At 41.6% G+C, this 13,724-nt stretch overlaps 1 long non-coding RNA gene across 1 annotated transcript; it reads right to left on the minus strand.

The window, feature by feature from the left end:
• Positions 1-12,098: 12,098 nt before the first annotated feature.
• LOC131275912 (uncharacterized) lies at positions 12,099-13,673 on the minus strand. Its single transcript, XR_009183385.2, has 3 exons — positions 13,493-13,673; positions 13,079-13,118; positions 12,099-12,486 (listed from the first exon to the last, which is right to left on the minus strand). It is a non-coding gene; the product is annotated as an uncharacterized lncRNA (long non-coding RNA).
• Between the last annotated feature and the right edge of the window lie 51 nt (positions 13,674-13,724).

Here is a 13,724-nt window from a genome sequence, read left to right on the forward strand (position 1 = left end):
AGCCAGCCATTCTGACTCTGCCCCCAGCCTGAGGGGAAGCCGGGCTGACTGAAACTCTGTGTCTGCAGGAACCAGTTTCTTTCATGCAGATCAGCCTGCAGCTCTAGCCTAGACTTCAGCCCTGCCGCTGGCAGGGAGGAGGCTGAGGAGCCCTGCACCAGCCTACACAGGCAACTGCAGGGAACTTTGGCTGGCACAGACTGAAAATCAAATGTTTACCAGGGCAACTGTGGTCATCTTGGACCCGCACTGCATAGATTGCTGCCCACACCTGCAGCTCCATCCCCGCCCCAGGCAGGGGAGAAAGGGATGTGAAGCTTCATCAGTCTCTCTGGGCAACTACAGTCTAGGCCTGCACGTGGATTATTCCACATAGCTGTGACTCTGTCCCTACCCCTGGCAAAGGAGAAAGTTGGAAGAAGCTTCATTGGTCCCTGGTGCAATGAGGGCAGCTTGAGCCTCTACAGCTTACAGCACCAACTACATGTTTGGCTCCTACTGCACAACCAGCAAGGGAGAAATGATAGGAAACCCTAAACTAAAGAGAAAAACTGCACCCAGAAAAAATAATCTAGTAAGCCAGATGCAAAGACACCAACCAAAAGGTACAATCCACATCAAGAAACAGGAAGCTATGGCCCAGTTAAAGGAACAAGATAAGCCTCCAGAGGACATAAAGGAGTTGAGACAACTAATTATAGATGTTCAAACAAATCTCTTTAATAAATTCAATGAGATGGCTAAAGAGATTAAGGATATTAAGAAGACACTGGATGGCACTAAGAAGAATTTAAAAGAAAAATAGCAGATCTTATGGGAATGAAAGGTATAATCAATGACATTTTTAAAAATTGGAATCATATAATAGCAGATTTGAGGAGGCAGAAGAAAGGATTGGTGACCTTGAAGAAATGGCCTCTGAAAGTGAACATACAAAAGAACAAATAAAGAAAAGAATGGAAAAAACTGAACAAGGTCTCAGGGAACTAAATGACAGCCAAAGGCATGCAAATATATGTGCCATGGGCGTCCCTGAAGGAGAAGAGAAGGGAAAGAGGCAGAAGGAATATTTGAAGAAATAAATTTAAAAATCCAAATAGACCAACTCCAAGACACTTACTCATGAGAATGTCAAAGGCCAAAGACAAAGAGAGAATTCCGAGAACAGCAAGAGAAAAGCAATGCATAACATATAAGGGATATCCAATAAGATTAAGTGCTGATTTCTCACCAGAAACCATGCAGGCAAGAAGACAGTGGTCTGATATATTTAAGATACTACAAGAGAAAAATTTCCAGTCAAGAATCTTATATCCAGCAAGACTGTCTTTCAAAAATGAGGGTGAAATTAGAATATTCACAGATAAACAGAAACTGAGAGAATTTCTAAGCAAGAGACCAGATTTTCAGTAAATACTAAGGGGTGTGCTAGAGCCTGAAAAGAAAAGACAGGAGAAAGGGGCCTGGACAAGAGTCTAGAAATGAAGATTATATAAATAAAAGCAACTAAAAGTGTCAAAAGAGTGGTGAAAATAAAATATGACAGGTAAAACTCAAATAGGAATAAACTTAACCAATGATGTAAAGCACTTGTATTCAGAAAACTGCAACTCAATGTTAAAACAGGGAAGCGGACTTGGCCCAAAGGATAGGGCATCCGCCTACCACATGGGGGGTCCGTGGTTCAAGCCCCGGGCCTCCATGATCATGTGGAGCTGGCCCATGCACAGTGCTGATGTGCGCAAGGAGTGCTGTGCCTCGCAGGGGTGCCCCTCTCGTAAGGGAGACCCACGCCCAAGGAGTGTGCCCCGTAAGGAGAGCCACCCAGTGTGAAAGAAAGCGCAGCCTGCCCAGGAATGGTGCTGCACACATGGAGAGCTGACACAACAAGATGATGCTACAAAAAGAAACACAGATTCCCGGTGCCGCTGATAAGGATAGAAGCGGTCACAGATGAACACACAGCGAATGGACACAGAGAGCAAACAACTGGGGGGGAGGGGGGCAGAGGAGAGAAATAGATAAAAAATAAATCTTTAAAAAAAAATGTTAAATCAAGACAGCCCTAAATAACTGAAAGAACATTCCATGCTCATGGATTGGAAGACTAAATATCATTGAGATGTTAATTCTACTCAAATTGATATGCAGATTTAATGCAATCCTGATAAAAATTCCACCAGCATTAAAGAAAAAACTGAAAACACAGTCAGGTAAATTTATTTGGAAGGGTAAGGAGTCCTGAATAGCCAGAAACACCATAAAAAGGAAAAGTGAACCCTCATCTCCAGACTTTAAATCATAATACCTACCTATAGCGGTAAGAACAGCATGGTACTAGCTTAAAGACAGACACAAATGACCAACAGAACCAAATTTATGGTTCAGAAACAGACCCTCACAGGGATGGTCAAGTGATTTTTGACTAGCCTGTCAAAGTCACACAGCTCAGACAGAACAATCCATTCAACAAAGGGTGCTGAAAGAATTGGACATCCATAGCTGAAAGAAGGAAAGACTACCCCTATCTCACACCTTATCCAAAAACTAACTCAAAATGGATCAAAAAACTAAAAATAAAAGCAAGAACCATAAAACTTATGAAAGAAATTGTAGGAAAATATCTTCAAGACCTGGTGATGGGTGGTGGATTCTTAAAGGAGATAAGAGAAGGACTGAGTGGACTACTGATGTTTAATGTATGTAGAAGTTTTAATTAGCTTTACTGTAAAGGTATGGAAATGTATAGAGTGGATGGTAACACACAGTAACAGCTAGTTTATAAATGGAAATATGACTGAAAATGGTAGTCTAGTTATGTAAATGCAAGTTGACAGAATGCTAGAGAATAATCTAGGAAGTGGATAGCACAGTAAACCAAGAGGTGGATGAGAATTGTGGTTGATGGTACAGATGCAAGAGTGTCCTTTGTTAGCTAGAACAAATGTATATCACTACTGCAGGGTGTTGGAAATGTGGAGAAGCTTGGGAAATATACAGCTGGAGTGACCTATAGACTGTGGTTAGTAGTAATAATATAATCTTGCATCTATGTGAAAGATATACTGTGTTGATACTGAGACGTATGGAAAATGTGAGCCAAATGTACACTATGGACATGGTAACAATCAGATGATATTATTTTATCTGTAGCAAATGACACACCACATTGTGGTGTGTTGATGGAGGGGTGTTGTTTGGGAATTTTGCACATGTGCATGATTGTTTAATAAGTTTACAACTTCTGTCATAAAAAATATATTTAAAAAAAAATAATAAGATGGGTTGGGGGAAAAACACACCAAATGTAAGATAAGGACTATGATTAGCGGTAAGATTTTGACAATATTTTTTCATAATTTGTAACAAATATCTCATGACAATGAAGGTGTTGGTGGAGGTTGATGTATGGGACCCCTGTATGATGTTATGCATGTTTGCTTTGTAAGTTCACAACTTTTACTATATACTTAATTGTTTATGTATGTTCATATATAAATGATATAAAGATAATAATAGGATTGGTTAGGGGAAAAATACTTTGTTTAATAGTAATATTTTGGGAAACGGACTTTGGCCCAGTGGTTAGGGCGTCCGTCTACCACATGGGAGGTCCGCGGTTCAAGCCCCGGGCCTCCTTGACCGGTGTGGAGGTGGCCCATGCGCAGTGCTGCTGATGCGCGCAAGGAGTGCCCTGCCACACAGGGGTGTCCCCCGTGTAGGGGAGCCCCACGTGCAAGGAGTGCACCCATAAGGAGAGCCGCCCAGCGCGAAGGAGGGAGCAGCCTGCCGAGGAATGGCGCCGCCCACACTTCCTGTGCCGCTGACGACAACAGAAGCGGACAAAGAAACAAGACGCAGCAAAAAGACACAGAAAAACAGACAACGAGGGGAGGGGAATTAAATAAATAAAACTTTAAAAAAAAAATAGTAATATTTTGACAATGCTCTTTATTAGTTAAAAAAGTTTAAAAACAATGCAAGTTATTGGTGGTAGAGTGAGATGTTATATATGTTTGTTCTGTAAGTTCACAACTATTACACACTTATTGTTTATGTATGTTTATGTTGAGTAATATATTTCAATAAATTAATAAAAAAGTATATTGAAAAAAAAAAACACGCCAGCATCAGAAAGTTTCAACTCTGTCCTTTGCCATGCCTTTTTTTTTTTTTTTTAAAGATTTATTTATTTATTTATTTAATTCCCCTCCCCTTCCCCGGTTGTCTGCCCTCTGTGTCTCCTTGCTGCGTCTTGTTTTCTTTTGTCCGCTTCTGTTGTCGTCAGCGGCACGGGAAGTGTGGGCGGCGCCATTCCTCGGCAGGCTGCTCCCTCCTTCGCGCTGGGCGGCTCTCCTTATGGGTGCACTCCTTGCACGTGGGGCTCCCCTACGCGGGGGACACCCCTGTGTAGCACGGCACTCCTTGCGCGCATCAGCACTGCGCATGGGCCAGCTCCACACGGGTCAAGGAGGTCCGGGGCTTGAACCGCGGACCTCCCATGTGGTAGACGGATGCCCTAACCACTGGGCCAAAGTCCGTTTCCCTGCCATGCCTTTTATCTGTGAGTCCCCACCCACCAAGGGGTGGGAACTCAGCATCCTAATGATGTGGCCCAAAAAGACCTAATCAAAACTTCATCATGCCCAGGTACAGACCAGATTACCAACATAATTCAATATCTATTTTTGGAATTCATAACTACATCAAACTGCTGCATGTGGGAAGGGGTAAATGGAGTTAATGTGTTCTAAGGGCCTTGTTTTATCCCTAACAGGGATAAAAGTTTTGATTAACTTAAGACTTTGATTAGTTAAGCATGCATATTGCACTTTAAAATTTTATTTTATAAGACTAATTGTATATTTACAGAAAAATCAGGCAGAAAGTACAGAGTTTCTGTTACTGGTTTGTAATAATTAACAAGGTGTAGCTCAGTTTCCCCTGATAATGCATCAGGAAAAGTCTAACCACATCCCTCATAAGCCTACGACGTGTCCAAGGGCACCGCACTTCCCCGCAGGTTAAACAAAGAAACCACATTGTGACGTGAGTAAAGGGAAATGGAGACCTTCCCTACCTGCATATCAGAGAGAGAGAAAGAAACCCTTTAATCCCTACAGATCAAAGAGACATCTGCTCCTGCAGCATTCCAGGAAACCATAACTCCCTAACCCACTATCTTCTAGGCACTATCAGGGAAATTCCACCTCTAGGGCTTCCCATTGGTCCCTGCACCTCACTTGGACCCTCAGCCCCCTCCCACCAACTCTCATTTCCCTGCCTAGGAAAGTTCTGTATAAATTCAAATCTCCCCCTTCCAGGAGTGGGCTGAAGTCTGTTCTTCACACTCCCTCCATTGGGAGAGCTTCTCAATAAATTCTTTTTCTGCCTGTGGTCATATCAGTCTCCGTGTCCCAGTAAGCAGCATTTTTCTCCAAGAGTTTCCATATACCCTTCACGCAGTTTTTCCTAGTATTAACATGTTGCATTCATTTGATACTTTGATTACAAACAATGAAACATATAATTATATTAACTATATAGTCCATAGTTTACATTAGGATTCATTCTTTGTGTTGTACAGTTTTATAGCTTTTAAAAACATTTTTATTCTGGAAACATATACACAATATAAAATTTCCCTTTTTAACTTCTTTCTAGTATACAATTCAGTAGTGCTAACTGTATTCACAATATTGTCCTGCCATCAATACCAGCCATTAAAAAAACTTTCCATCACCCCAAACAAAGACTCTACCAGTTAAATATTAATGCCCCGTTCCTCACCCCTGCCCCTTGTAACCTGTACTCTAATTTCTGTCTCTATGAATTTGCATATTCTAGTTATTTCATATAAGTGAGAATGTACAAAATTTATCCTTTTCCTTCTGGCTTATTTCACTTAATGGGATGTCTTCAAGTTTCATCCATGTTATAGCATGTTTCAGAAAGTCATTCCTTTTTACAGCTGAATAATATTCCATTGTATGCATACACCATTTTGTTTAAAAGGAAAAAATGGGTTTGTCAGACTTTCCTGTAAAGGGTCAGATAGTAAATATTTTAGGCCTTGCAGGCCCTATGTTCTCTGTGATAAGCACCCAACTCTGCTGCTGAAGTGGGGAAGCAGCCATAGACAATGCATAAACGAATGGTGTGACTATGTTCCAATATATATTTATATTCAAAAAACAGCCAGAAGGCTGGATTTAGCCCACAGGCCAGTTTGCCTTGCCAACTCCTGCACTAAAAGGATAAAAACAGAGTATAACTTCCAAATCAGTAAAGGGGAAAATGGATAATTAAAAAACAGTCATCTAAAAAAAGGCAAAGGAGAGAAACTAGAAAGTACAAACTAAGAGGGTAGATTTAGATTCAAACACTTCAGTAATTATATTAAATGTAAATAGAATACATACTTCAATTAAAATCTTTGTTTATATGTGTCTCTTGTAACTAGTATATATTTAGATTTTATTTTTTTATCCAGCCTTGAAACAAATGGGTATAAGAGGGTTGAAAAGAAAAGGCTGGGAAAAGATGTATCATGTGTGAGAGTTAGCCTATTGTGTCAACTCGGCCAAGTAACTGTGCCCAGTTGTGTGGTCAAGCAAGCACTGGGCTAACTGTAATACAAGAGCATTTGTGGACTTTAGTCACCACTGACTTTACTGCAGTGGTAAATCACAGATAGCTGCTTATAAGTACATCAATCAGGGAGATTACCATCAGCAATGAGTGATGCTTTATCCCATCAGCTGAATTCCTTAAAAGGGGAAGTGGTTCCAGCATTGAGTGAGAATTTCCCAGCTCATCTTTGGATAGCCAACGTCTCCCAGACCCCGTCAGCAACCTTCACTGGACTTTTATTGGCGCCCCTGATTGCAGCCTGCCTGCAGAACCTGGACTTGTGCATCCCCACGGCTGCGTGAGACTCATAAAAGCACATACTATTGACAGATATCTTTTGTTGATTCTGTTTCCCTAGAGAATCCTGACTAATATATCATGTAAATACTAATCCCCCCAATTGCAATGTCATTATTATATTATTATTATCTAAAGATACTTAGATTACAGAAATGTCACATAAAAAATATAGGAGCAAAAATACATATAGGGGTATTATTCTTATCAGACAAAATAACCTAAGGCAAAAAGTATTATTAGGGTTTTAATAATGGTAAAAGATTAAATTCACCAAGAATATATTTTGATTTAAAATAATTTAAAATATGTAAAGCAGAATTGTATGCTTTATTAATATGTATTAGTAAAATTGATTTGTTTAAAAAATATGTAAAGCAAACCTACACAGTACTCAAAGAAGAAATAAACAAATCCACAGTCATAGCTGGAGATTTTACACTGTCTTAGTAATTGATGAAAAAAGCAGATGAAAACTTAGGAATCACATATAAAGTTTTTTTTTTTAATATTTATTTATTATTATTATTTTTTAATTACATTAAAAAAATATATATGAGGTCCCATTCAACCCCACCGCCCCCGCCCCCCACTCCCCCCACAGCAACACTCTCTCCCATCATCGTGATACATCCATTGCACCTGGTAAGTTCATCTCTGAGCATCACTGTACCCCATAGTCAATGGTCCACATCATAGCCCAGACTCTCTCACGTTCCATCCAGTGGGACCTGGGGGGATCTACAGTGTCCCGTAATTGTCCGTGAAGCACTATCCAGGACAACTCCACGTCCCGAAAACGCCTCCACATCTCATCTCTTCCTCCCGTTCCCCACACCCAGCAGCCCCCATGGCTACCGTTCCCACACCCATTCCACATTTTCTCTGTGGACATTGGATTGGTTGTGTCCATTGCACATCTATGTCAAGTGAGGGCTTAGATTCCACATGGGTACTGGATGCACTCTTCCCGCTTCTAGTTGTAGACACTCTAGGCTCCATGTTGTGGTGGTTGACCTTCTTCAACTCCATGTTAGCTGAGTGGAGTAAGTCCAATAAGTCAAAGTGTAGGAGCTGAAGTCTGTTGAGGCTCTGGGCCTGGGTGTCATATTATCAGTCCAGAGATTCAAATCCCCTACATATATCTTAAACCCAGCACCAACTACAATTCCAATAAAGTAGCATGCAAGTCTTGTGAAAAGAGATCCCCTCTGAGTCCATTTCCATCACGCAGAAACACCAGCTCCAAAGAAGGGCCATCTGTCATGGCAGTGAACCCCTTCTGCCATGACCATAGAACCCGTGGGTCTCTTTATCCCTCAAAAGAACCAATACCTGGGGTTGTATCTACCTTATCTGTCTCTTAGACTCTGTTCAGTTGTACATAGGGGTATTCCTTCTGACAACCTCCAGACTCTTTTTTAGAGACTCACAGCCTTATAATCTCATTTCTCCTTTCCATTTCCCCCTTACATTAGGTCAAACCGCTTCCCGAAGTCATGTTATTATATGTAGATAGGTATATTCTGCTGTTCCGCATTGAATCTTTAATTCAAGGTCATTTTCTAGTTGCTTCTTCAGCTGGTATGTGGTAGTGATATAAAGTTTTAACATTAAGGTTTAGCAAAATTGGGAAGTGGATGTAGCTCAAGTGATGGGGCCTCTGCCTACCATAGGAGAGGACCTGGGTTCAATCTCTGGGGCCTCCTGGTGAAAAAGAAAGAAGAGAAAGTGTGCCTGCGCGGCAAGCCAGTGCCCGCGTGACGAGCTGAGTGCCAGCACAAGTGCCTGCGTGGCGAGCCAATGCCTGCGCAAGTGAGACATGCAGCAAGATGATGACACAGCAAAAGAGAGACAAAGGGGAGAGTCAAGGTGAAGTGCAGCAGAGACCAGGAACTGAGGTGGCACAATCGCCAGGGCACCTGTCTCCACATCAGAGGTCTGCAGGATAGAATCCTTTTGAATCCTAGAAGAGAAAGACAAAAAGAGAAGACAAAAGGAGAAATAGATACAGAAGATCACACAGCGAATGGACACAGCAAAAAACAGCAGAGCGGGGGAGGAAGGATGGGAAGAGGGAGGGGAAGGAAAAAAAAGATTTAGCAAAATTGACTAGGTAGACATATATAGACACGGTTTCCTAAGACCTGTGAAATATACATTTTTTTTTCTCTCCCCTTCCCCGCGCACCGCCCCCCCCCCCCCCCAGTTCTCTGCTCTGTGTCCATTTGCTGTGTGTTCTTCTGTGTCAGCTTGTATTCTTGTCAATGGCACCGGGAATCTGTCTTTTTGTTGCATCATCTTGCCGCGTCACCTCTCTGTTGTGCGGCGCCACTTCTGGGCAGGCGGCACTTTTTTCGCGCTGGGCAGCTTTCCTTACAGGGCACACTCCTTGCACATGGGGCTCCCCTATGTGGGGGACACTCCTGCGTGGCACAACACTCCTTGCACGCATCAGCACTGCACATGGGCCAGCTTATCACATGGGTCAAGATGCCCTGAGTTTGAATCCTGGACCTCCCATGTGGTAGGTGGATGCTCTGTCTGTTGAGTCAAATCTGCTTCCCTATATATTATTTTAAAACACACACAGAATTTTTAAAAATTGACCATAAACTGGGACATAAAGTCTCAAAAATTTCAAAGGATTGAAAGGTATGTATGCTAACCACATATGCAGTTTTGCTAGATAGAAAATAAATGTCTAGAAGTTAAGAAATAAAGTTCTAAATAACCCATGAATCAGAAAAAATCATTATAGAAACTAGAAAATAGTTGGAACTGAGTAACAAGAATTCTGCTCATCATAACTTGTGGAATGTAGCTGAAATAGCACTTAGGAGGAAATTTATATACTCAGATGCATATATTGAGGGAGGAAAAGGCTGAGAATGAGTGATCTAAACATCTGTCTCAAGAAGTTAGAGAAATCACAACAAAATAAATCCTAAAAAAATAAAAGTAAGGAAATAAAGCAAAGGCTGAAGTTATTGAAATAAAAAACATACAAAAACCAAAGTTGGATCTTTGAAAAGAATAATAAAATGGACAGGCGGAGAACTTGGCCCAGTGGTTAGGGCATCCGTCTACCACATGGGAGGTCCGCAGTTCAAACCCTGGGCCTCCTTGACCTGTGTGGAGCTGGTCCATGCGCAGTGCTGATGCGCGCAAGGAGTGCCCTGTCACGCAGGGGTGTCCCCTGCGTAGGGGAGCCCCACACACAAGGAGTGCGCCCCGGAAGGAGAGCCGCCCAGTGCTAAAGAAAGTACAGCCTGCCCAAGAATGGTGCCGCACACATGGAGAGCTGACACAACAAGATGACGCAACAAAAAGAAACACAGATTCCCATGCCGCTGACAACAACAAGCGGACAAAGAAGATGTAGCAAATAGACAAAGAGAACAGACAACCGGGGTGGGGGGAAGGGGAGAGAAATAAATAAATAAATCTTTAAAAAATAAAAAACATAAAATGGACAAACTTCTAGCAAGATAGATCAAAGAGGCAAAAAAAGAGGGAAGACACAAATAATCAATACCAGAAGTAAAAAGATGTTACTACATTTGAATAACTTTACGTCAATACATTTGAAAATGTAGATTAATGGAGAAATTCCTAGAAAATGTAATTTTCCAAAGCTGACTCAATATATATATATAGTATTGTAACTTTCAAATAAATTGAATTTGTAGTCAAAAATCCTTACTCAAAGAAAAATTCAGGCTTATATGGATTTGCTGATAGGTTCTACCAAACATTGAAGGAGCACACTCTTTCCGAGAATTAAAAAAAAGAGAACACATGCCTTAACTCAAGAGTCTAAGATAACCTTGATACAAAAAACCTGTCAAGGACAGAAGAGGAGAGGAAAGCTACAGGTTGGCCTCACTCATTAAAACAGATGCAAAAATCCTAAACAAAATATTAGCGACTGGGATCCAGCAAGGCATTTAAAGTCCAAATGGCCATGGGAGGTCCGCGGTTCAAACCCCGGGCCTCCTTGACCCGTGTGGATCTGGCCATGCGCAGCGCTGATGCGCGCAAGGAGTGTCGTGCCACGCAAGGGTGTCCCCCACGCGCAAGGAGTGCGCCCGTGAGGAGAGCCGCCCAGCGTGAAAAGAAAGAGCAGCCTGCCCAGGAATGGCGCCACCCACACTTCCCGTGCCGCTGACGACAACAGAAGTGGACAGAGAAACAAGACGCAGCAAACAGACACCAAGAACAGACAACCAGGGGAGGGGGGGAAATTAAATAAATAAATAAATCTTTAAAAAAAAATAAAATAAAATAAAGTCCAAATGGCCAATTAAATCATGAAAATGTGTTCAACCTATTAGTAGTTAGGGTAATGGGTTGAAACCACAACAAAACACCACTACGACACACACCTGATTGACTAAAATTAAACAGCCTGACATACATGCCTTGGCAAGAAAATGGACTGAGAAGAACTGTCATCCACCACTGGTGGAAATAGACTACCGCAACCATTTTGGGAAACAGTTCAGCATTGTCTAATGAAGTTTAAGCAACACACACCCTATAACCTAGTAATTCCTCTCCTAGTTAGATACCCTAGAGCAGTAATTCTCAAAGTGTGGTTCCTGGGTCCCAACAGCATCATCTTTCCCAGGAACGCAATAGAAATGCCAGATTCCTAGGCCCATCCCCAAACCTGCTCAATCAGCAACTCAAGGGGCGTGGCCCAGCCACCAGCATCTTAACAAACCTTCTAGGCGATTCTGATCAATACTATTTAGTATCAATACTAGTATCAATTTAGTATTTAGTATCAATACTAAATAGTATTGATCAGAAAAAGAAATAGGATATCCTGGCAAGCAGATGTGGCTCAAACATTTGGGCACCCGCCTACCACATGGAGGTCCCAGGTTCAGTTTCTGGTGCCTCCTAAAGAAGACAAACAAGACAGCAAGTTGTCTTCCTTCCCACATGGGAGGTCCCGGGTTTGGTTCCCCATGCCTCCTAAAAAGAAGACAAGCAGACACAGGGAGCAGACAGCAAACAGACATAGAGAGCAGACAGCGAGTGCAAACATGAGGTGGGGGGGAATGAATTAATAAATCTTTTTAAAAAATAGGCTCTTTGCCAAGATACATGTTTGTGGGTTTTTTTTAAAGATTCGTTTTATTTATTTCTCGCCACCCCCTCGTTGTTTGTATTTGCTGTGTGCTGGTCTTCTTTTCACTTTTTAAAGGAGGTACCAGGAACTGAACCCAGGACCTCCCAGGTGGGAGGGAGGCGCCGAATCTCCTGAGCTACCTCCACTCCCTGCTTTGTTGTGTCTCTCATTGTATTTCCTTGCTGTGTCTTTTGGTTGCATCATATCACTGCATCATCTTGTTGCATCAGCTTGTTGTGTCAGCTTGCTGCGCCAGCCCGTGGTGTCAGCTCGCTATCTGGCTTGTCTTCTTTAGGAGGCACCAGGAATCAAACCCAGACCTCCCGTGTGGTAGGCAAGAGTTCAGTTGCCTGAGCCACATCCACATCCCGTGTTTGTTTGTTTGTTTGTTTTAACAGCATTGTTTATAATAGCTGAATATGAAAACAAGCCAAATGTCATGAATACCATAATAAATTAATAAGTTATGGAGTAGTTATACATTACAATGAAACAGTAAAACTGAACAAATTACAACTATACAAAATAGCATGGAAACCCTTTCAAACATAATGGTAGATAAATATTTAAGATGCAAAGAAGATATTTTTATTGTGACATACAAATAAAGTTTTTGTCAAACTGTACATATATGTTTTAAGAACTCAAAACTAGTTCCCATGGGGCTCTGGGAGAGGCAAATGATCCTTCTCCCAACCACAACCACAAATAGATGTTATAATGTCAAACAAAACAAAACAAAACCCTCATTACTATACCTCAAGCCTTATCTTTTCTTAGAACTCCAGGTTGACATATAACTAGCACCCAACACATAATGTATGCTGAGTATAACAGATCTCATTCTTCATAATGACTGTATACTATTTCATAATATGGATAATACCATACTTATTTAACTACTTCCTTCTTGATAGGCTTCTCAAAAATTATACTTTGGCTGCCCCAAGAGACTAAACATTCTATGAGGTTAGAGACCATATCTCTCTTCTTCTAAAACAGTACCTGGTATCCAGTAGTTGTTTGGTTTTCCACATCAGCTTTCCTATAAGAAAAAGAATGACGTGGCCAGTTTTACTCAACTTTATTATACCATAAATCAATTCCTTGTAAATTTTTGTTTACAGTGATTTAACCCTAGAGAATCCAATCAACTCTGATACAGTGACAAAATAAAGGTTCTAAGTTTGGAAAATGAGGCTGTAGATTCTGGAGTAGAGTGATTCTCTAAGGTCAGCAGATCTTCCTCTGAGACAGCTCTGTCTCAGCGCAACCAGCCTAGGGAAAATGTCAAGTCTGGAACTTAGGGAAACCACATCTATTGACTTTTATGAGAGTACCTATTTAAAATGGCCTAGTTTTCTTAAGTTTATTTGTCCCCATGTTCTAACTTTTGATTTGGGAAATATGACACCATACTTGGACCTCTGGGAAGTGACTGGCTCCAGAGAAGAAGCATATTGGGTGGAAGAGGCCACTTGGAAGACCTGCTCCTTTGAAACCTTGCTCCATATTGTCTGCTTTATGTTGTCCAGCCTGATCTTAGAAGAGTTATAGAAGAGCTCTTCCCGAACTTTGGCTGGCAGAGCATAGCCCCTTGGGCAGTTGCAATCAGGGGCAGCAGGTGAGCTCTGGGCATGGCTCAGAGAAG

The sequence above is a fragment of the Dasypus novemcinctus genome, chromosome 25 (genome assembly GCF_030445035.2).
Source record: "Dasypus novemcinctus isolate mDasNov1 chromosome 25, mDasNov1.1.hap2, whole genome shotgun sequence".
NCBI classification, from domain to species: Eukaryota; Metazoa; Chordata; class Mammalia; order Cingulata; family Dasypodidae; genus Dasypus; species Dasypus novemcinctus.